This window comes from Bubalus kerabau, chromosome 5 (assembly GCF_029407905.1).
Source record: "Bubalus kerabau isolate K-KA32 ecotype Philippines breed swamp buffalo chromosome 5, PCC_UOA_SB_1v2, whole genome shotgun sequence".
NCBI lineage: Eukaryota > Metazoa > Chordata > Mammalia > Artiodactyla > Bovidae > Bubalus > Bubalus kerabau.
In genome coordinates, this window is record NC_073628.1 from 104,123,078 (window position 1) to 104,146,231 (window position 23,154).

The window sequence follows — 23,154 nt, forward strand, 5'->3', positions numbered from 1 at the left end:
CTTCCACACCCTCTGCTCACAGAAGGAACAGGAACTCAGCCTCACCGTGTGGGCGTGTCCCCTGGGTCACCCTCTGCGGGGGTCCTGACCATCAGTCCCTGCCAGGAGCTTAAGGGAGACCCCAACAAAGGGAGGGGGTGCCAACCCATGCTTCAGTGCCTTGAGGGCAAGGCAGGGCAGAGCCCCCCAGGAGGGCTGGCACAGAAGACCCCCTCCCGATCGGGGGGAGCCTTCAAGCAGGAGGTGGTTAAGAGGGTGACACAGTAGCCGACAGGGACCAGACCGGCTCTAACCGCGAACGCTAAACTGCTCCTTCTCTGTGCCAGCTGCGCTCCGGAGCTGTTCCTCCTCACCACCTGGGGTGGGCGTTGCCGCCCCTACTTGCGGATGAGGAGACTGAGGCTGGAGAGCAGGTGATAACCTGGGGACTGTGAACTGGGGGACTTTCGTCTGGCGGGCAGAGAGCCTGGAGTCCCCGAGGGTTAGGGGTGGGGGGGAGGACCAGAGGTGGTGGGGAGGACGGGACAGTGGGAGGAGGGGGGCAGGACCAGACAGCGGGAGAGGAGCCCTCCTGCTCTGTCCTCTTCTCCATAGTGAAAAATAAAAGAGCAGGTTCCTCCCATGGATGGTCAGGAGAAACTCCGCCCAGGGGGGCAACCCATGCTCAGCACCCCTCTGCACTTCAGGAGGCTGGGGCTCCATGACCCAGAGTCCCCTCCTGCTTAGTATTCCTCCCCAGGCACGCATTCCCCTGGGCCCCTCCCAGCCTGGAGAGGTGACTCTTCCCCTGAGATCTGCCCAGCCTGGAGGAAGCTCGGCTGGCCCTGGTGATGATGGAGCCGGGAGGTGACCGGTGACGGACAGCAGGTGGCTGGTTCTTAGCAAAGCCACTGCTCCCCAATCCTCCTGCCCACTGTGCCTCCCCGAGGTGGGTGCCCCAGCCCCAGTGGCAGACTGCTACCCAGTGCAGATCGTCTGGCAGTGAGGCAGAGCCCCCAGGCCCACCTGTGCCCTCCCCATCAGGGACGGCCAGACTGGGTGAGGCTATCAGGGCACAGGCATGATGCCCTGGCTGAAACTGCCATTGGACAGATCCCTTAAGCGGATCCCTTTTCTGTTTGAACCTCCAGGGCCATTCCCTACTCCCGGTAAACCAGCGGGACAGGGAGCCCTGCAGGGCAGACCCCACTTCACTGTCCCGTTGAGCCTCCTTCCCTGGTCAGCGCTGCACCACCCCCGCCACAGCCTTCCTACCCTCTGTGCCTCGCCTGTAAGACGAAGGGGGCCCAGTGCCCACTGCCCACCTTGCAGGTGGATGAACAAACTGCAGAGTCCGTGTGATGGAATATTATTCCTCCACCGTCAGAAAGAAATGAGCTACTGATGCCACAACCCAGAGGAGAAACACACCATGCAAAGGTGCAGACACAAAACCTCAGATGTCTTCTCTCTATTGACATGACGGTCGAGGGGCGGCAGACCCGGGAGAGAGACACAGGCAGGGGGCGGCCAGGGCTGGGGGTGCTGCAGGGTGACGGCTCAGGTGCAGGTTCCCTTCTGAGACTATGGAAATGTTCTAAAATGGACTGTGGTGATGGGTCCACGTATCTGTGCATTTTTAAACTGAAGTATAGTTGATATCTGATGTGTTAATTTCTGCTGTACAATAAAGTGACTCAGTTATACACATCTATACATCTTTTTCGTATTTTTTTCCATTCTGGTTTATCACAGGATGTTGAATATGGTTCCCTGTGCCATATAGTAGGGAGAAGGCAATGGCACTCCACTCCAGTACTCTTGCCTGGAAAATCCCATGGACGGAGGAGCCTGGTAGGCTGCAGTCCATGGGGTCGCTAAGAGTCGGACACGACTGAGCGACTTCACTTTCACTTTTCACTTTCATGCATTGGAGAAGGAAATGGCAACCCACTCCGGTGTTCTTGCCTGGAGAATTCCAGGGACGGGAGAGCCTGGTGGGCTGCTGTCTACGGGGTCGCACAGAGTCAGACACGACTGATGCGACTTAGCAGCAGCAGCCACACAGTAGGGTCTTGTTGTTTATCCATTCTATACGTAATAGCTTGCATCTGCTAACCCCAAAATCTCAATCCTTCCATCCTTTACCCACCACCTACTTGGGAACTCTAAGTCTGTTCTCTATGTCTGTGAGTCTGTTTTGTGAATACATTTAAAAAACACTGAACGGCATACTTCAAACTGCATCCTGCAAACACTGAACTGAACACAGCTGAGCTGTGTGGTAAGTAAAATGTAACTCAGTAAAGTTATTGAAAACAAAACAAGGGACCCTGCGGGTCCTCACCTCTCCTGAGCCCAGGTTGTTCTGGGGATGGGGGGATTGACAGCCACCCACTCCCGAGGGCCCATCTGGGGGTCCCAAGTACTCTCACACCCCCCTGTTCCAGGAGAGCTCTGCTCTGTGCCCCCCTGGTTTATGCCTCCCCACTGGACTTCAGACCCCACAAGGACAGACCTTGTCCCACGAGCATCAATGTATCCCCACATGGACACAGGAAATGCAGCCGGTGTGAACTGAGCTGTGCTGTGAGCATAGAGAACCGACTCCAAGGACTTAGTGCCAACGAAAAGAATAAGATAAAATATCTTGTTCACAGTTTTATATCGATGGCATGCTGAAATGAGCATAGTTTGGGATAAGTAAAATAAATTCTTGAATTATTTCCATTGTTTCTTTTCACCATTTTTAATGTGGTTACCAGAAAATGCAACATTATATATGCGGTTTGCATTCCGTTTCTCCTGGACATTAGGCACAGGATCCTCAATCAGTAGCCGATGAGGGACTTACAGCTGGAATTATTGTTATTACTATTAATTATGAGGGACTTGTAGCTGAAATTATTGTTATTACTATTATTACTATTAATTATCAGCATGCCCTTTAGGGGTGTAGTGCATTTCTCGTTATGGTGTGGTTACTCAAGAGGGTTCCTCCCCTCAAAAAAGAGGGTTGCTGGACAAGAGAGTGAGCAGGTACAGGGATGAAGGGATAGGTGGATGAATGGATGGAAGAATGGAGGGACGAATGGTGAAAGGAGGGATGGGTGGGTGGATGGATGGATGGAGGGAGGGAAGAATGGAGGGAGGGATAGATGGATGGAGGGGCGGATGGATGTGTGGATGGATGGACAGAGGAAGGGAGGGATGGGGGAGGAGCAGAGGGATGGATGGATGGATAGTTGGAGGGATGGATGGAGGAGTAGGGGGCAGCAGGATGCCCTTCCCACCATCTGGATGCCTAGGAATGAGCATGGGATGTGAGCCTGTTCCCCTGTCACAGGAGGCTGAGAGCCCTGTGGGTCCTAGGGGGAGGAGTCCCAGCCTGCCCTCATTGTTTTTCTTTTCTAGGCGGTGAGCATGGCCCCTCTGGAGGGTCTTCTCGCAGAAGCATCCCGTGTCCTGAGCAAGGTGGCCCAAACCAGGGGTCTCAGGTCTGTCCCCCCTGCTCCATCCCCAACAGGAAGATGGCCCAGGCCAGCGGGGCAAACAGCCCTTGCCTCCCAGTTCAGGAGAGGCGGGAGGCTGCCCCACGACAACGTGTTCAGATTTTAACTTGTCCACATTCTTTTCAGATCTGAGGTGGGTGCCAGGGAATTAGTCATTGAACCAAAAGGAGCCGGGCTGATAGGATCTACACGCCCAGCAGCCACAAAGCAGGGAGGGGGATGACTTCCAGCAGGCTGGCCCCTGTGCAGGAGACTGTAATAAGATGTGGGACCACCGAGTCCAGAGAGGGTCCTGCCCCCTCTGCAAGTCCTCTTCTTGCTCCAACCCAGGTTCAGGGGCTTCCTGTGGTCTGGGGTCCTGGGAAGCCCCCCCACCCGCCCGGGAGCCCGAGGACAGTGGCCTTGTGCTGGGTCCGGCTCACAGGGGCAGACGCTGTCCCTGGGGACACTGGGGCTGATCCTTCCTCCCTCGTGCTTCCCTAGGGACACCATGCCCATACCCTTGAGCCGGCTGTCCCTGCGGCTTTTCCCTGCGGCTTTGAGCACAGCTGGGAACCCAAAGATTAGAAGCGAGGCACCTCCGCCCTGAAGGGCCCTTTCTTTCCTGCCCACAGGAAACTTCGAATTTCCTTCCTCCTGACAGGAGCCTTGCTGGGGACCCCCGCCCTCCAGACCCAGCTGCTAAACAGGAGCCTGGACCTGCGGGGAGGGAGGGGAGGCCAGCGTAGTGCCTGAGGTCCAGGGTGGTGCACCCACTGGAGCCTGTGGGGGACGGGGGTTCTCCAGAACCAGAGGTCCCCCTCCCCCGCTCCCCGGAAGCTGAGAAGAGACCCACTTGGCAGCAGCGAGGAACTTGGGCAAAACCAGGACTTTTTTGGTTTGTTTTGCTTTCAATAAGAACTCCCAAGAGAGTGGGCTGATCGGGACACGCCCGGCCCGCGGCGGCCCACAAGTGCCTACATGCGCGTGCAAGGCTCTGGGCCCGACCCAAAGAGGGCCGTGAGCGGGAGTCAGGAGCCGGCGGGTGGCCTCTACTCCTGCATCTGAGGAAGCACCCGGCCTGCCTCTGTGGCCTCAATGCCCAGTGAGCGGGTGGGTGGGGTGGGAGCACTGAGAGGGGGTTGGCCGAGCCAGCCCACTCCAACCCTCGATGCCTCTGGCTGAGCAGAACAATACCCCAGGGACCTCTCCCGCCAGGACCACGCAGCCCCTCCCAGACGGTCCTGTCCATCTGCCCTCCGGGTGCCTACGGGCTGCAAATCCACATGGGCAGGGCTTCTGGATTTAGAGCGCCTAGGTTTATGTCCCAGTCCCCAAAGGGCAGCCGGGGTTGCTCCTGGGGTCAGTGTTTCTCCGGGAGGAATCTAGGGTGGCCCCATTTTTGCTCTGTGTGGGACCTCGGGTCCCGCGTTGGGGAAGGCGTGTGCTTGCTCGTGCTCAGCACACACAGGGTTGGGGCAAGGGTCCCACTTCAGGCGAGTCAGCAGAGGGAGGAGGTTAGATGGGGAGGGAGAGCAGGCACCGAGGCGGCCCCGCCCCCTGGATGGACACCCTACTTGGCCTCGGGAGTCCCAGGGAAAGGATGGGGTTCCCCAAAAAGCAGTGGGGAGAGGTCCAAAGGGGACTGCCCCTGGGTGGCATCCCGTCCCAGCTCCTGCCCCACCCCACCCCCTGTACCCAGCCCCCAGCCTCAGGGGCCTCCCTTCAGTCCCTGCTGATTGGCTGCGGGTTTTCCCAGGCACAGATTAGCCCCAGACTAGATGCTCAGAAGCTCTGGGTTGAACGAACCAGATCCTGGAACTCACAAGTAGACCCCCAAAATCACACATGTCCATTGTACCTGAGTGCTAGGCGCACTTTGGGGCCAAAGGCAGCTTCAGCCCAGGGCAGCCCTCCTGGGAGACCCTGGTGGGAGTGGCCCCCTGTGCCAAAAGTGCCTCTGCCTGCCCTGGGGCTGGGCTGCCTCGCAGGGAGGGCAGGGAGGCTTCCCCCGCTGTGTCCTCCTCTGTCCCCCACCAATCGCCATCCTAACCAGCCTTCTCCAGAACCGAGGCACCACTGGGTCCATCCTTCCACTGTGAGCTGTGTTCTGTAGGTTTATAAGTATCCCATTTCACGTGTTTATCTATTTAGCATTTGTAAACCATCTCAAATGATTTTGGGGGGTGTCCCTGGAAAATAAACTGCCTTTTACAGCCTGTGTCCCCATCCCTCCTAATCTCATGCCTCTCTGTGTCCATGACCATCTTCAGCAAGGCTCCAGGATGCTAAGATCAGACACTAACAGACCACACGCTCAGGGATCCAGCACAGATTTACAATCAGGGACGACAAGCACTGATCTCTGGAGTAAAACATTTTTTTAGTGAGCATGGCAACAGAAAAACTTGTCAGTAAAATTTAAAACAACTCTGGAGGCTGAGCAGAGGGAACTGGGAAACACGGAGCTCAAACACTGATTCAGGGAGCATCTGTCTCAGCTGCAACGACACACCTGCACCTCTGGGCGGTGACAAGAGCTCTGAGGGAGCCCATTTCCAGCCTCCTAGTGACCCTACAGGTGGTGCCCCAGGGCCTTTGCTTGTGCTGTCTCCCACTCCCACTCACCCCCAATGCCAACTGTCTCCTCTACCGTACCAGCTCTCAAGCCTCACCTCTTCCCCGAAGCCTCCCAGGCTCTCTCCCCCCGTTTCTGTTTTCCAGGGCTTCCTCTGCTGCTTCTCTGAGTAGAGTAACTGACACAGTGATGAACATCTGTGTGGGTCTGCATCCATGCCCACCTTTCACCAATGGCTTCTGAGGGTCAAGCAGTTAATACACTAAAAAGCTGAGAAGGGTGCCTAGCACCCAGCGTGCACGGAAGCATCTGCTGTTGTTCCTACCAGCTCTCTCTCCCTCACTTGCCCCAGGTGGGCACGAAGGCCACAGTCCTGAGAGCTACCGTGTGGACAGCGTCATTTCCAGTTCCTCCTTTTCCAAGCCACAGGAAGGCCAGCTCATCCATCCTGCATTCTCCCGCATTTCCGGCAGAAACGGAAGTTTCATGCTTTTAAGGTTTCTCCTATTCATTTAAGGTCCTTTTAAGGTTTCTCCTATTCATTTAAGGTCCGGTGAGGAGAAGACTATCACTCAGGGTGCCCTCCCAAGGCCCTGAGGGTCTGTCCCAGAAAAGATCAGAAGGGACTCAGCAAGGGACAAAAAAGACAGGACAACTCAGAAAGTGCCAAAGAGTCTGTATGGTGGGGACCAGTGTGAACAGGGACCCAGGACGAGACACATCATTGCGGGATCCCACTGTCCAGGGAGCAGGGTGGGGAGAGAGAAACTTCCCTGCGGCATGGGAGCCCTGACCTTAGCACAGGGCTCCTCCACCACAGTGGGCCACCCATCGGATGCCCTCCTCCTGCTCTACTTCCTATTTCTATGTTAAAAGCCGGCTGAGTTTCCTGCACACCTGCAGCCACAGAAGCAGCTGGCCAGCACCCAGTTCATGGCCCTGAAGTGTGTGCCGTGGCCCAAGTGCAGACCTTATCAGAGCCTTGAGTACAGCCAGTATGTGGGGTATCTGGGAGGGAAAAGTGGCAAGGAGCACTTGCTGACCTGGAGCTACTGTCCCCGCAGGAGCCAAGCCTGCTCAAGGAGGGAGTGGGGGAGGGTGAGGGTCTGCCACATATTTGGCTCTTTAAAACGGCCCCCCTTCTGGCAGAGGGTAGAACAGTTTGACAAAGAGCTGGTCCCTCCCCCACAGGCAGGGTTGAAATTCCACCACATGGGGCAGCGCCCAGGTCCTACCTCCTGCCTCCAGGGAGCGCTGGGGGCCCCTGTCCATCCCAGGGCTTCCAGACCCCACTGGCCCATCCCAGCCCTGCCTCTTCCAGGTGGCCTGGCTGCACGGCTCGGCCACTGTGTTCTCAAGAGGTCACGAGCCCTGGTGACAGTGGCCAAGCAGCGGAACGCCTGCTGGCTATGTCCCAGGGCACCCGTGTGGGCGCAGGTTTGCTCCCCGGGGAGTGGGTTGGGGTGGAAATGCAGGATTCTAGAGAAGCTAGCAGCATCCTGGGAAGACGCTTTTCTGGGCTGCCGTTTGTCCCTGTCCCTGCTCCTTCCGGGAGAGGGAGAGGCAGAGGCATTTAAGTTCCCAGCAGACTGAAAGGAACTAAAGGATCAGTTTATCTTTTTTTAATTGGGAGGTGGGGCTGTCCCTTTTCCTTTGGCTGTAAGCCTCTGCACCTTTGTAGAAACCACTGCAAAGGTCTCACACCCTTGACCCTCAGTTTGTTTTAGAAGCTGAAAACGGGTCTCCCTGGATTCAGGTCGGGCCAGGCGTAGGACTGCTCTGTGTGGAGAGCAAGCAGGCAACAGCTGGCCTGGCCACCCTCCCCAACACCCCCTAAGCTCTTCTTGGTTTTTGACCTGAGCTAGGTTCACAGGGATCATGTGCGGGACCCTCGAGAACCAGCAGGGAGGTCTGGCTGCCCAAGTCGGCCCTATCCATGTCCCCCATCCTTTCTCCCAGACTCCTGACAATGGGCAGATAAGATGTTTCCCAAAAACCCAGGAAGCCTAAACGCAGGTCCCAGCACAATCCCGTGTCCTTCCCAGATGTGCAAGGCGGCGACCCAACAGCCCAAGGCTTCACAACTTCCTCGGCTTCCTTCCCTCACTCCCTCCTGATTTCCATCCTTCCCTCCCTCTCCCTCCTCTTCACTTCCCTCCATCACTTCCCAGTCTCCTTACCCTCCTCCCCTCGTTACTTCCCTCCCTCCATCCCTCTCTCCTTTCTTCTTTCCCTCCCTCTCTCCCTCCCTCCCTCTAAACCTTGCTGGGTCCCAGCAGACTCACTCATGCTGCCTCCACCTGCCTGTCTGCTGCACCCAAGTCCCCCAAAGCCTGCAGGTCCCACCCTGCATCTAGCACTGCACCAGGGTCTGTAGACAGTCTTCACAACCCCAAGGGAACAGGCTCTAGGCTGCCCTCGTCTGCACACCAGCATTCCAGCTGTTCAAGGCTTCCCCACTGGCTGGCTGTTCTCCCCCAGAGAACACTTCAGCCTTTCACCCCAGGGAAGCCCTGAGCCCTCCAGCTCACAGCAGGGGCTCTCTGTCCCCTCTTGCTTCTTCCTTACTCCCTCCAGGCCCTGCTCTAGGCCCACCTCCCCAGAAAGCCTTCTCCAGCAGCCTGGCCTGGCTGGTCCCTCCAGGCAAAGGGCCACAGCTGAGCCCAAAAGGCATGGGCCACAGACCCATCCTTTCCTTTCCAGGTGGGGCAACCTCCTGCCATGGGAGCCACATCATCCTACCACACCCGTCTGCATGGTCTGGCGGGGGACTTCTCTTCGGAAATCAGGTAAATATAGTAAGTCCCCTACATATGTACAAGTTCCGTTCTGGAGCTCATTCGTTAAGTTCAATTTGTTCATAAGTCCAGAAAAGTTAGCCTAAGTACCCAGCTAACACAATCAGCTATATATACTACTGTACTGTAATATGTTTAAAATACTTTTCACACAAATAATGTATAAAAAAAAACCACAAAAATTAAAGAAAACATTTTAATCTCACAGTACCTTGGAAAATACAGTACAACAGCTGGCACACAGGGACTGGCATCGAGCTAACAGGCAAGAGTCATTGACTGGAGGAGGGAGAGGAGGTGGGAGATGGTAGAGCAGAAGGGTTGTCAGCAATACAAGACGGAGGGCAAGCTGCAATGTCACTCACGCCTGCCGTGGAGGCACGGGTTCTGGTTCCTTGCTGGATTCAATTCTATCTACCCTCCTGAAAAAATGATCCAGGGATGACTGGGGAGCAGCTCTTTTCCTCTCGTCTCAGATGACACGGCAGCACTGGACTGCACTCTGAACGGTTGGGCTGCTGCAACCTTTGTGCACCGTTCTACATTCCAGTCTTGTTCCTCAGAAAGGAAGAGTGTCTCCTCAAACAAAGAAAACCCCCGGGACTTCCCCGGTGGTCCAGCGGTTGAGAATTCCCCTGCCAGTACAGATCTGCCTGCCTGCCCTCGCAGAGGACACAGGCTCGATCCCTGGTCCAGGAAATAAGACCCCATGTGTCCTGGGGCAACTAAGCCTAAGGGTCACCAACCACTGAGCCGGCGCTCTGGGGCCTTCGAGCCGCAACAAGAGAAGCCCTCGCACCACAACTAGAGAGGAGCCTCCGCTCGCCACAACCAGAGAAAACCCACACGCAGCAACGAAGACCCATGACAGCCAAAAATAAATAAAATAATTTTTACATGCACTGAAAAAGAAAATCCGCCTGCCATTTCCCGCGCTCTGAGTCTTCTTAGCGGTACCAGCTACACCACCACTCTTTTTGCACTTGCTTCTGGACCTCCTGGGCTCGAAATGAAGCCACTGCACCACCATACTTGATACAGTAAAGACACGAAAGCTCAACCACTTGGAGAGGATGCACACACGTGACAGTGGACGCCAGACACGTGAATGACTGCATCTTTGAAAGTTCGCAACTCAAAGGTTCGCATGTAGGGGACTCACAGTAGCATTATCTGTGTCTTCCTCATGGGACCACAGCGTGCATCCAGATCGGATGGGGCCTGGGTGCAAGGTGCTGGGCCCCCTGCCCTGTGGCCCCTCCCGATTTCCCTTGGGCTCAGATGTCACCTCCTACAGTGCGAACCCCAGCCTGTCAATCTCATCCCAGGTATGGTACCTCTTAACCCAGGCCTCCACCCTAGTGACCCCCTTCATCTTGCTCCCCGCACTGGAGGAAGGTTCGAGTCACCCCAGGTTTGAGGACCTGGGGTCAGATCTCAGAGGCTCTGCCTGGGGAGGGTCAGCCAGGCGCCCCCTCCTCTGGCATGCTCCGTCTGTTCTGACCTCTATCCCCCGCTCCCCAGAGGAGGATACCAAGACCAGACTTTCAAAATCTAGAGCATGAAACTTCCAACTCCCGATCTTCCCTGGCAGGCATGTCTGGGCTTGGGCACACCTCGCCCAGAGGAAAGTGACTGACGGGCAGTCTGGGCTTCACTTGGAGATAACCCGTCCCACTCAGAGCGGGACCTCCAGCTTGCTGCTATTTCCCACAGCGTCTCCCGGAGTCTGTGATTAAACGGATGGAAATGCCAACAAGATTCGACTTGTGCCTGGGGGGAAAGGCTCCCGCTCCTCCAGAAAATATGCACACACGCTCTCCTCTCTCGGGGCCTTGCCCAATCCTCGCCAGGGCCGTGTGGAACTTTCCACACATCGCACCAGGGGAACGTGCCCCCAGAAGCTCCGGCTGCGCTGCCGCTGAGGGAGACGTGTGTCTGCAGGACCGGCGGCCGGAGCCTCCGCCTGCAGATGGCGCTGCTGAGACAGTGAGGGCCCAGTCTGGACCCAAGCGCATCCGCAGGGTCCCGCGCGGGTCGGGGGTCTCCGCCTACGCCCCTGCTGGGCTCTGAGGAGCTGCCCCGTGAACAGGCAGGTGACCCACCGATGCAGAGTCTTTTTTTTAACCACTGGAAAAGGGGCCCAGTCCACGTCCCACACCTCCCAGGGTGCCTGGAAGAAAGAGATTCTCGAGGAAAGTGGGGAGCTTGGTGATCCCTCATAGGCACAGCCAGCCGGGGTACAGTGGGGTGTTGGCTCGCCTTCCCCCTCAGCACCACTGGGTGGGGGGCGGTCAGCCCCCTTCCCCACTGCCTGCAGCCCCAGAGCCCGACCCATGTATCGTCCATTCATCCTTTGGTCTGTCTGTCCATCCTGAAGATGCTAAGCAGGAAGACACGGAGGGGCCATCATCAGGGCGGACGCACTCCTCAGTGGAGAGACTGTGACAAGCGCAGTGAAGGGGCAGGGAGGCGGTGGTGGGAGGGGAGCCGCCTGGGGCGCTGGGGAGGGGCTGCCTGCACCTACCCAGGAAGTCCTGCAGGCCGACCCCAGCCCCGCCCCCAGCCCTGAGGCCTGGTCCAGCTTCCCCTGGTGTGGGAGGCAGCTCAGCCCTTCAACCCTCATCTCCCAGGCACTGGGAGACAGCAGTGGGCGGGCACCAAGACAGGGCAGGCTGCACCCTCCGGAGCTTAACTCGAAGAGTGGAGAATAGTAGAGGAACGAATAGGAACGAACGAGAGAACCGGCAAGTGAGGCTTCACTACAGGCTGAAGACAAAGGAAGACAAAAACAAAAGCAGCCCAGAGGTGCCCCAGGATGTGGGGCTGAGGGGGACCCTGGCCAGTGGGGTACTGTAGGCAGGAGGTGGAAGATGCCACCGGCTACCCTGGTACTGGGTACCAGGACGTCTAGACTCAGACATTGGGGAGGGGGAGGGCCTTCAGGCCAGGGAGCTGCAGGGCCGAGGGCAGGACACTGGTTAGAGGAGCAGAGCTCTCCCTACGGGGGCCTGAGGGGGACTGAGAGGGGGAGGGACGCTGCTCCATGATGTGCTGCGTGAAGCTGGCACAGTCAGGGTCAGGCTGACTGGTTCCTGATGAGAGCGGGTGCAGCAGAAAGGGGCCCAGGAAGAGCTCCCAGGTGTTGCTGAGAGAAGGGAGGAAGGGTGGGTTTTCCACCAACTGAGAGGGACAGTCACTGTGGGGATGGTTGGGATGCCGAAAGCATGGGTGCTTTGGGGACAGACGTGGAACCTGGCAAAGGAGCAGGAGCCTGGGCTGGTGAGCCCAGCTGATGGGATGACCCCTCTGTCCCCCAAATCAGGCTCTGACATCTTCCGGAACGGTCAGTCCTCCCCCCAGCCCCAAGGCCTTGCAGCCTCACAGCACGAGCTAGGGAGCCTAGCCCAGAGCCCGCACCCCCCAGTTCAGACCCGTCCGCTCCCATCCACTGAGGCCCCTCCCTCTTCTGTCCTGGCCACCCTGCCCTCTCAGCAGCCTTCCCCACCCCCCTCCCTTCCCAGGCTGCCCCTTTTGTCTCGTGGCAGTCTCTCCCTCTGCTCAGCTCCAGTTTGGGGAGGTTCAGGGGAGCGGCCGGCTTGTCTCCAGCGCGCAGCCCCGCCCTCCCTGACGCCCTGGGCTCCCCAGGGGCATCTCTGCCCAGACCCTCCAGCACTCAGGACACCTGCCCCAGGTGTCCAAGCGGCTCTTTCAGTCCGAGACTCAGACTCTGCACTGTCCTCCCGTCCACAAGATTCAAGAAGCCTGGACCTTTTTCTCAGTGCCTCTCCTGCCCTCATTCCGAAGGTCATCTCCAAAGCCCCCCTCAGCTGGCCGCCTCCTGCCACCTCCCCATCTCCTCCTTGCTCTGTGTCTCAGGTCCCAGGCATCGGGGTGGCACTGCTCGGCCCTCAGCCCCACCGGACATCCCCTCCCACTTCCTCCCGAGGCTTCAGGAACTCTACTCCTGTTTCTCCTCTTGTTCACCTGTGCAGTGGCCAAGACGCGTCTCACACAACACAGCCAAAGCAGAATGCTTACTTTCACCCCAAATCTCACTTCTTCAGCTTCCCAGCTGCATAAATGCCGACTCCCTTCACCCAGTCACTTAGGTCCAAACCTCCAGCCCATCAGCAGCCCTGTCCAGGACCCCAGGGCTCTCAGCTCTTCCCCTGCTCCCTCCGGGTCCAAGGCTCCTGCGTTGCTCTCCATCTGTCTCCCGTGGCTCCCAGCCTCGCCCTGCCCTCCTGTGGTCTGCTCTCAGCACTGCAGATCAGGCTGCTTCTAGAACTCAGGAGGGATCCCGTCCTCCTCTGGTGTGCCCCGTGTGACCGGGGAGGCAGTAGGCTCTCAGCAAATATTTCTTAACGCCCTAACTGGCCTTTCCCTCCTGAGCCCTCCTGTCCAAGGCTGCCCTTCCTGTAGAAGCTGTCTTGTCTGGGGGGTGGGGACGACCCTGCTCCTGGATATATGAGAGATCCAGGCACTGTGCCCTCCCATGCTGCCCAGCACACAGCACACACCTACAACCCCTATCCTGGGCCTGGCCCCCAGGACAGTGGCCCAGTCACCCATGAGCCGGCCTTCCATAACCTGCAGACCAGGTGGACCTGGGTCCATCAACAGAGGCAGGCACAGGGGAGCCAGTGGTGTCCAACATGCCCGTCTCATGCTGTGAGGGTCTAAATTGATACACAGTGAAACGGGGGCCTGGGAGGCAGCTGGGTGGGGCCCCTGGACACCCACCCGAAGGACTATGGGACCGTCCGGGTGGTAACAGAGCTCATCCCATTGAGGCAGCCCCCACGGGCCCTCGGCTCCTTCCTGCTCTGTGAGCTACTGGTCCCTGGAGGAGGGAAAGGCTGCTCTGACCCGTACCAACCCCACCCCGGCATCAGCTGAAGGACCCCAGTAAATGGGCCATGGCAGGGGGCTGTCCAGCCCTGCCTGACCCATGGGAGGTAGGAGGGAGCAGGGAGTCAGACATGTGCCCTCCTGGGTCACCCACTGGCACAGGGCTGCAGGCAGCCGCATCAGAACCAGAGCTCAGAAAGGCGGGTCCCCCAGGAGACCAAGTGGGGGCCCCAACAGCTCCATGCTTCCTTCCTGGCCAGTGGGCTCCTGATAACCACAGGGGCGACCACATGACCTCCAGTTCAACCCCGAGTGTTCATACCACTTCCCCTCTGCATACAGTGAGTAGATCGGAGGTAACCTCCCCCGGGACGGAAGCGGAGGCACTTTTACAAATCAGAACCACCCAGCCCAGCTCCCTGGCCCCAGAAGGGGCTCTGGAGGCCCCCACCTGCCATCAGAGCTGCTCTGGGCACCTGTTGACCTAATGAACGAACAGATGGCCCACGGCTACCCTCTGTCTGCAAGGAGGCCAGGCAATGACAGGGTTGGCGTTGCTGGTCCCCAGGGCAGGGCAGCAGCAGCAGGGAGGATGCCAGGGGGTCCCTCCCCACCACCTACAGCTCCTGCAGGGAGGCGGCGCTCCATGGCCCAGATCCAGGGTCTGTGCCCCGCATCACCATGCCTCCGCCTTCTCAAAAGGCAATGAGCTGCAGCCTCAGCTAACTTACACGGTGACACCCACTTCATGCAAGAGGACAGGCTGTACCAGAGTCCTCTGTGTCCGAGGGGCTCCCCAGCCGGCCGGGCAGGGACACTGGCTTCCAGGGCCTGGGACTCCAGGCTCTACCTTAAGTTCTGTGTGTGACAACAGACCCTGGGCGGCAGGAGACTGCCCCTCCCAGCTCACTCACCATCTGCACGGACAGTCTGGGGTATGGGGCTGCTCCCCAGGAACCCACTGTCTGAGCCCAATGACAGGGGCTGGTGGGTGAAGTGAGCAGAGATAGGACTCTAACTGTGGCCACATGGGGTTTTGCCCTTTCTCAGGGCCAGGTTTCAGATAAAAACTTCCCACCAAAGGTGTGGAGACACCAGGGAGCTTCCAGATGTGGGAGCATGGTGTCAGCGCCCGGTCAGGCTGTATAGAGAGGTCACATACCCTCCACCCCTCCTGGGCCACACCCATGACATCACTCTTGCCATGGTCTCCTGGGGACACCTACCTGCAGGCACAAACACATACACCTGTCCCAACACACAGTGCGAATAGCAAATACACCCACTGCCACCCACACGCCCAGACACACGCACACAAACACTTGCGCGCACCCACACGCCCAGACACACACACAAACACTTGCGCACACACACATGCCCAGACACACGCACACAAACACTTGCACACACATGCCCAGACACACACACACAAACATTTGCGTGCACACACACGCCCAGACACACACACAAACACTTGCGCACACACACATGCCCAGACACACGCACACAAACACTTGCACACACACGCCCAGACACACGCACACAAACACTTGCACACACACGCCCAGACACACGCACACAAACACTTGCACGCACACACATGACTGAGAACCTGCAGGTCTTTGTGGCTCTGCACACGGCGCTTGTCCTCCGCTCACAGAGCTTGGGGACACCTGGACTCTGTCCAGCTGTTCCCCACCCCTCTGCCCACTGCTGGGTCTCCCACAGGGCACACAGTACCCACGGACCCCACTGCATCCACCTCCCCAGCAGGAGAAAGGCCTGAGGGAGCCGCTGCGCCCCACCTCCACCTGCTCAATTAGCAGCCTGGTGCCTACTGGCCCCGGGGACCCAGCACGTCTGGAAATGAGCCCCAGTCCCCAGGGCTCAGGACACAGGGGCCAGGCACAAGCTGCAGACCCGTCCTTCTCTCTGCCGGCCAACGGCCCTCGTGAAGGGCGATAGGATGGCCTCAAGGCCAGCTTGTGGCCAGCCCCTGACCTGCAAACTCAGCTGCCAGAAAACACCCCGTCACCGCAGCCAATAGAGCAGCGTCCCAGGTGAGGATGCTCTTGACCTGGGAGCAGGTGGTGGCAGCCTAACAGCCCGAGTCCCGGGAGCAAAGACAACCTCCAGGGTACGCTGAGCTCCTGCAGCTGGAGGCAGGGCTGGGCAGGCGGGGCGGCGGACCCCGAGTTCGAACAGTCCAAAGCTGGGAGCATGGCAAACCCCACATCTCGTGGCTGGGCCACTAGCTGACCAGACACCCACCCACCCTCCTCTTCCTGGCTACTGGTTCTGCCCCACTAGCGGGCACTTGTCCCTAGGGCATCTCCAGGATGGGCCGGCACCTCCCTCCTGTCTCTGCTCCCCCTGGATGGCGGCACCCCATCTGGCAGCAAGTGCCCGACCAGGGGGACGAGGGGGACAGGCAAGAGAATGCCCAGTGACCCTTCCACCAGGTGAAAGCCCCACCAAAGTCCCCCAAGAAGGACAGACACAGGCACCCCAGTCCACCCAAAGGACCCAGGAGGTGCACTTACCGAGGCGAAGTGCTGCATGGGGTCACTGACGAACAGCATGGTGGGCGCACGGGGCTCTGCACACGCCGGGGAGCTGGCGTGCCGCGGGACGAGGCATGGGCATGGGTGGCCGGGGGGCTGGGGGCAGGGGTGCAGCCGCCCGGCAGGGTGGACCAGGTGGAGGAGCTCGCTGGCTAGGGGACCAGAAGCGAGGGATGCTCTGGAGCATGTGGGCTGGCCGGGGGCACTTTGGCTGTCTCCATCTCCCCAGTGCTGCCAACTAGCTGCTTCTAACAACAAAACGGGCGGCCCACCCCTTTATTCCTCATGACTATTCATCAAAGTCTAGGGCAGGCCTCAGCTTGCCCACTGCTGGGTGGACCGCACCAAGGAGGCTGCACAGGGAGGGGGCGGCATGCGGGGCTGCAGGCTGGCTCCACAATGAGGCTGCACTCAGCTCCTTCTGAGATGCTGCCCGCGGGAGGCCGTGGGGGCCACAGGCCTCCATTCCAGAGCACTGGGGGGCCAGTCTGGGCCCCCGAGACCTCGAGAGGCAAGGCCAGGCCACTCCAAAGGGAAGAGATGGTGCCTTGACCCCAGCGCCTGGGGCGCAGTGAGTTTTACTTTTGCTCAGGGAACATGGTGGTCCCCTGGGGCCGCCCCAAAGGGCTGAGCGGAGATGAGACTTACACGGGCGACTGCGCTCCCCTGGGACCCCACAGGGAGCCTGGCAACAGAAAGTGCAGCAGGGTGTGGTCCAATGCAGCCCAGCCTGCACCATAGACCCTGCCCAGGCTGCCTCTGGCCATGCCCCTGCTGCTGCCGAGGCCCCGGAATCAGAGGGACGTGGTCCAGAAGGAGGAGCGCTGGAGCCCTGCCCACCACAGGACTGGATGGCACTGCCCTCGGCACTGCCAGGGGCTCGGAGACGGGGACCTGCCTACCCGGGGGCTCTGCGGTGATCACCACCTCTCCCTTCTGAAGAAACCATGCATTCTAATGTAACCGTCTTTGGCACAAAGCTGCCCCTGGCATAGGGGCCAGGATCCTTCCTAGAAGGTCAGTTGAGCCCAAACCATGTGAAAGATGTGAAGCTTCCAAGTCCCCCAAACCCAGCTGCTTCCCCCTGCAAGGGGAGCTTAAAACCCCCTCCTGGCCTGTTCTAGCTACATGCTGGGGAACTGGGAGTGGTAGGGGCTACACAGAGGGAGGCTCAGCCCAAGGAGCCCATCAGCATGTCCAGCCCCCCGGGTCCTCTGCAGGAGGGGAAGGGGAGCCCAGGCAGAGGACGTGTAGCCAGTGCCGCCCCCGAGGTCTGGGCTGGGAGCCCCTGGCTCAGGCTCTTGTGGGCCTTGGTGGCTTTAGCCAGAAACACGGCTCAGCACGCTTGGCCTGAACCCCAGGACTCTGGGTGGGTGTGGCTGTTACTCTTAACACATAGGCATCCATCACTCATAATGAGACAATCGAGGAAAATCGAGGTTTTGAGGTATAGACTGGTGTTCAGGAAGTGGGGCTGCAGCGGGGCCCAGGCTGTAAGTTCTGGCCAGGATGCCTGCAGGCACGAAGGCCAGGGACTGGGGGCAGCTATCAGTCAGTGAGGTTCCTGTGGGTGCACTCAGGCTTGCCCCCAAGAGGATCGGGGACTTGGCAGGTGGCTGGATGGAGGGACACAGAGACAGGTAGTAGGGGGAGGGTGCTGGGGTTGAGCCCCCATCCCCACAGGGTATTGTGAGACACTGGGAAATTTTTGATCAAAAGTGGAGCTCTCCAGGTGGGCCTGACCTAATTAGGGAGCGGTCGTCCTGATGGCTTCAGGAGCCAAGGATGGGAGGGACCGCGGCGGGGAGGGGGGCGGCAGTTGATCTCTGGGAGCTGAGAACAGCAGCCCTGGGTCAACAGCCAACAAGAACTTAAACCTGAATTCTGCCAACAACCAGAGCCCGGAGGAGGTCCCAGCCCCAGACACGATGGTGGTCCTGGCTGATGCTTGGAGTGCAGCTGGTGGGGCCCTGAGCAGGGGGCCCAGTGGGGGGACATGCAGGACTCCCTACCCACAGAACCTGTGGGACAATAGATGTGTGTCGCTTTAAGCCCCTCTGTAGGTGGGGACTGGCTACACAGCACAGCTGACTAATACACCAGAGGAATGAGCAGGTGGCTGAAGACCTCGGGGAGAGAAAGGCCAGGGCCCCGAAGGACCTTGGGCCACTAGGATGGCTGAAGGGCGGCCTCAGCCTCACTCAGACCTTCAGGATACAGGCAGGCCCTAGGAGGAGCTGGCCACCGTGTACTTTGGACCAAAGGCTGCCCAGAGCAAGGTAGGGTCGGGTCTGAAGGTCTCTCTTGAGCCCTGGTGGCAGCCCTGAAGGCAGAGGGGCCACACCCTACCCATACTGCGGGGACACCTGGGGCCCGAGAACCAGCACTGTCCCGTGGCCTGAGCCCAGGCAGGACTGGGAGTCCCAGGATGAATGAGAGCATTTTCAGCTCTCAAAGTGCCAGGCTCCTCACCTGCCCCAAAGCATCACCCACTTCCTGTGCATGTATCCAAAGTCCTGACCATCTGGGGATATGACCGGGGGACCTGGGCCTTTGCCCCCAGGAACTCCTTCTAGCTCTGTCCTCAGATGCCAACTCTGGCCTCCCAGGTCACCCCCAGGGCCCTCGGCACCTGCTCTTCTGAATTTAACTCACTGGGGGTTCTGCCCCACCAACCACTTCCTCACACTTACAGCAGCAGGATGGGGGTATTTTCTTGCTTGGCGCACCTGTGCAGGAAGGGGTGAGTCACCAGAAGGGCACAGCTCAGGGTCCCACTCCTCTCAGTCCCTCCGGACCACCCACAGGCAGGTGGCTCTGTCCCCCACGCCCTCCCACCCCAGGAGGCAGTGACCTGGCGGCTGGCTGTGCACTCAGAGGGTCTTCTTACTGAAGTCTAAGGAAGGGCTGGTGAGGGCTCCCTGCCCCGGAGCTCCTGGCCCTTCCTCCCGACATGAGGCCCTCCCTCCACCCACCTGACCCCTTCTGGGGACCAGCTCAGTTCCCGCTCCTGACAGTTCCTGCTCCAGGGACTGCACACACCCCTCCTCCTCCTGGGCCCCCTCCCCAGGCCAGGAAGGCCTGTCCTGGGTGAGTGCTGGGGTCTCAAGCCCCCAAGAGTCTGCAGGTTTTAACCCTGGCGTCTCCCTTGCACAGCCTGCTGGGCACCTGAGGAGGAGCGACAGGGCTCCGTGGTGGATCAGCCCCCAAATTGTCACCCCCTCCACGGTCCACGACAGCTGTCACCAGACAAAGGCACCAGGAGAGGCAGGAAGGGCTGCAGGCAGTGGGCAGGCGTGGGCAGCTAGCCCAGGAGGCTCCCAGATGCTGGGAGGATGGGTGGGGGAGACGGGGGAGGGGTGGTCAGGGCCAGCCTCAGCATCAGCTGAGCTCCCCTTCCGTGCATCTTCACAGCTGGTCAGAGCGCTGCCCCTGTTTTGTCCTGAGGGACACCGAGAATCAGAAGGCCAGGACCACCCAAAGCCCAGGCTCACACGAGGCACAGGATGCATATGGCCGCTGCCTGCTCTGGGCCCTACGGGCATGCACCACGGGGGGCTTCATCCTGTCCGTGCTCCTCACAGACTGGGGGTGGGCCTCCAGGACCAGAGGAGACCCTACAAGCTTCCCCTCATCACAGCACCTGCCCAGGGCCCAGGGGCCACCTCGCTGCTCATGCCCTCTGTGCCGCCCTCCTCTCAAGCCCATAGGAGGCCAGGTGCTCCCCTCTCTCCTCTTGGAGAAGGTGGAGCCCTATGTCTCGGGTGAGTCACTCAGGTTCTGCACGGACTAGAATTGGAGGCCACTGCCCAGGGCAAGAGCCCCACCAAAGGGCCCCCAAGGTGGGCCTGGGGCACCGGTCCTTCCTAGGCACCGCAGGCTCTGGGGCTGGGGGCAGCTGCTCCTGGGCCCTCCCTGGCTCCACTGTTCCAGGTTCCAGACAGAATGGCTTTCTCAAACTCGGGCTTCATCCCTGGTGTTGCCAACACATCTGAAGTCTGTCACACCCTCTTACAGGCTGGGCACCAGCAGTCATCCTTAAAACCCTGATGGTTTAGATCTGCATTGACCCATTTTACAGACAAGTAAACTGAGACCCAAAGGGTCAAATAACTCCAAGCAAAGAAGATGTGGGGGTGGTATGGGACCTCCGAGACCCCAACCTCTGCATATCTCGGCCCCATGGTGCCTGGACCCTTCCTGAAGCAACCTCAGGGTGTCCACCAGGAATCTGTGCTCTGGGGCTCCTCCAAGGCTAGGGGCCCACTGCTCCCACCGGGGCCCTTCCCCTTTAACTGCCTGACTCAGCTTCTTCAGCTGCCCAGCGTGGCAGGAGGGTGGTTGGAGGCCCCACAGGGCTGGGGGAGCCTCTGCTGGGGCCCCAGGCAGCCCGTCACCCCAGCTCCACAAGTGAGGGCACCAAGGCTCAGAGACGTGGGGGAGTCGATCCTGGGACAGACTGGCTCCTCAGGTGAAGCCCTGCCCACCCCGCTTGTCAACACTGGCCACTGACGCAGTGGGTGGGGCACCCGTGGGTCCCTGTGGTCCGTCTCCTGATAGAGCCGGGGTGCTGCTCAGGAACCTCTAGTCCAGCAGGAAGGAGTCAGCCTGTTCACCAGGGCAGCCAAGGCGGGTGGAGAGCCAGGGCCCCCCACCACAGTAGGTACCACCCTGGGACCCGGGACCCCCAACGCCAGGACTGCCTAAGCCTCATCTTTTGATGGACAAGCCCCACAACCCAGAGAAGGGGGTGGCCCCAGAGCCTGGGGATGGGGTGCTGGTGCCCACTGTCACAGAGACCAGAGGCCAGAGGGAGTGCTTGGGGGCCTGTGTGTGTGTGTGTGTGTGTGTGTGTGTGCGCGCGCGCATGCACATGTGCATGTGCTCAAGTGCACAAGCTTTTACACGGAGCCTGAGTCACAACTGCAGGATGGGCAGAGATGAAAGCTTTTGACTGTGCAGCCGCTGCTCTCTTGTGACCTGAGGCCTGGCCTGGGGAGCATCTGACCTGTCACCAACTTGGAGTTGGGGGCTAAACTCACTGCCCTAGCCCCAGGCTTTCCCTGATGGAGGGTGTGGACATGCAGATGGGTGGGGGTGGAGGAGGCACTCAGGACACCGCCCACCCCTGCATCAGCAGGTCCCCACCCTCAGCAGCACTCTGTCCTAGGGGCTGCGTTCTGGCCAGAGGGATCGGTTTCCAGGTTGGACTTTAACAGCGCCCAGTTCAGCTCTGCGGGGCTCCCTGCCAGCACCCTGGGCTCTGTGGGCCCCTCCAGGCCCCCAGAAAACTCGGGCATCGGCCCTTCCACAATGCAGCCTGGTAGTGGGCTCTGCAGTCAGCTGTCCAGCTGCATCTCTGAGCCCCATCTTTGCCTCTGAGTGATGTCAGGCTGCATGAGGGTGAGGCTGGGCTGCAAGCCGGCCCCTAGACCAGTCTCTGCTCTCAGGATGGCCACCGGGGGTCAGGATGAGGCACTCAAAAGGGGCCTGGCTTCCCTCACCCACCCCTGCCCCCAGCCAGGGCCAGCATGGTTCCAAGTATCCCCAGATGCCCTCTGGGAACCCGCAGGACTTTTACTAAGAGGCCTGTTAGTACCTACCAGACTCAGTCCTCTTGCTGGCAGAGATGGGGGATCCCATCCTCATTACCCCATGGCTGTGAGGGAAGTCCTCTCCAGCCAGCCCAGACCTGCCAGCATCAGACATCCTCCCTGGAGAGAGGTGTCCCACCCCCACAGGACCCTAGAACTGGCCTTTCCTGATGCTGGGTCGTCAGGGTCTTCCAGGCCCGCTGACCCTCAAGGGCATGAGCTGGGCAGCTAGGAGGAGGGGCTCATGGAATTCTGGAGCTAGACCTCTTAGGAGACCGTGTTCAGGGGTCCTCCCACCCTAGAGTTCAGTGGCAGCTCCTGTTGCTCCGTAAGGTGTGTAGAGGGTGGGTGTCTGCTTTTTGATTGTGATGTAAGCCCTAACACGGCTTTGGGTGGCTGAGGCACCCACTTCAAAGACATGAATCTCCAACAACAAACACCTCACCAGCTATACAACTGGGTCAAGAGCCCAGCCACCCCACCCCTGACAGCCCCCTCTCAGAAAGCCCTGGGTGACCAGACAATGGGTTTTGGAATGACCCCACATCTCCCTGCCGTGCTTTAATTCCACTGTTGGATTTTAAATTCACCAGGAAAGGGACTTCCCTGGTGATGCAGTGGTTAAGAATCTGGGGTGCAACACAGGGAACATAGGTTCAATCCCTAGTCAGGGAACTAGAATTCCACATGCCGTGGGGCAACTAAGCCCATGCGCCCCAACTACTGAGCCTGCGCACAGCTACTGAGCCCACGTGCCATAGCTACTGAGCCCACGTGCCATAGCTACTGAGCCCACAGGCCACAGCTACTGAGCCTTCAGGCCACAGCTACTGAGCCCACGGGCCACAGCTACTGAGCCTTCAGGCCACAGCTACTGAGCCCAAGCGCCATAGCTACTGAGCCCACGGGCCACAGCTACTGAGCCTTCAGGCCACAACTACTGGGCCCACAGGCCACAACTACTGACTCCATGCACCACACCTGGGGAGTCCATGCACCTTCACAGAGATCCCGTGTGCCACAAGTAAGACCTGATGCAGCCAAATATAATAAAAGATCATTCCAATAAAATAATAATAAATTCACCAGCAAAGAGTGGAGACCCAATCCCTAGGCACCCCATCCTGGGCCCCAGTACAGGCAAAGCCACCAGTCTTCTCTTTTTCCACTCCCCCTTACCCCCTGCAAGGCAGGTAGTAGGGTTCAGGTGAGCATTATAACCCAGAGCATCACTACTGACAGGCTGAGACCCACCCATTTATGGAGGATGCAGATGTCCAGGAGGGGCGGACCTGG

The 23,154-nt window shown here is 59.3% G+C and overlaps 1 protein-coding gene across 1 annotated transcript in view; it reads right to left on the reverse strand.

Moving 5' to 3' along the window:
• Window positions 1–23,154, reverse strand: part of TP73 (tumor protein p73) — a 74,092-nt gene that overhangs the window by 21,871 nt on the left and 29,067 nt on the right. The window lies entirely within an intron of this gene.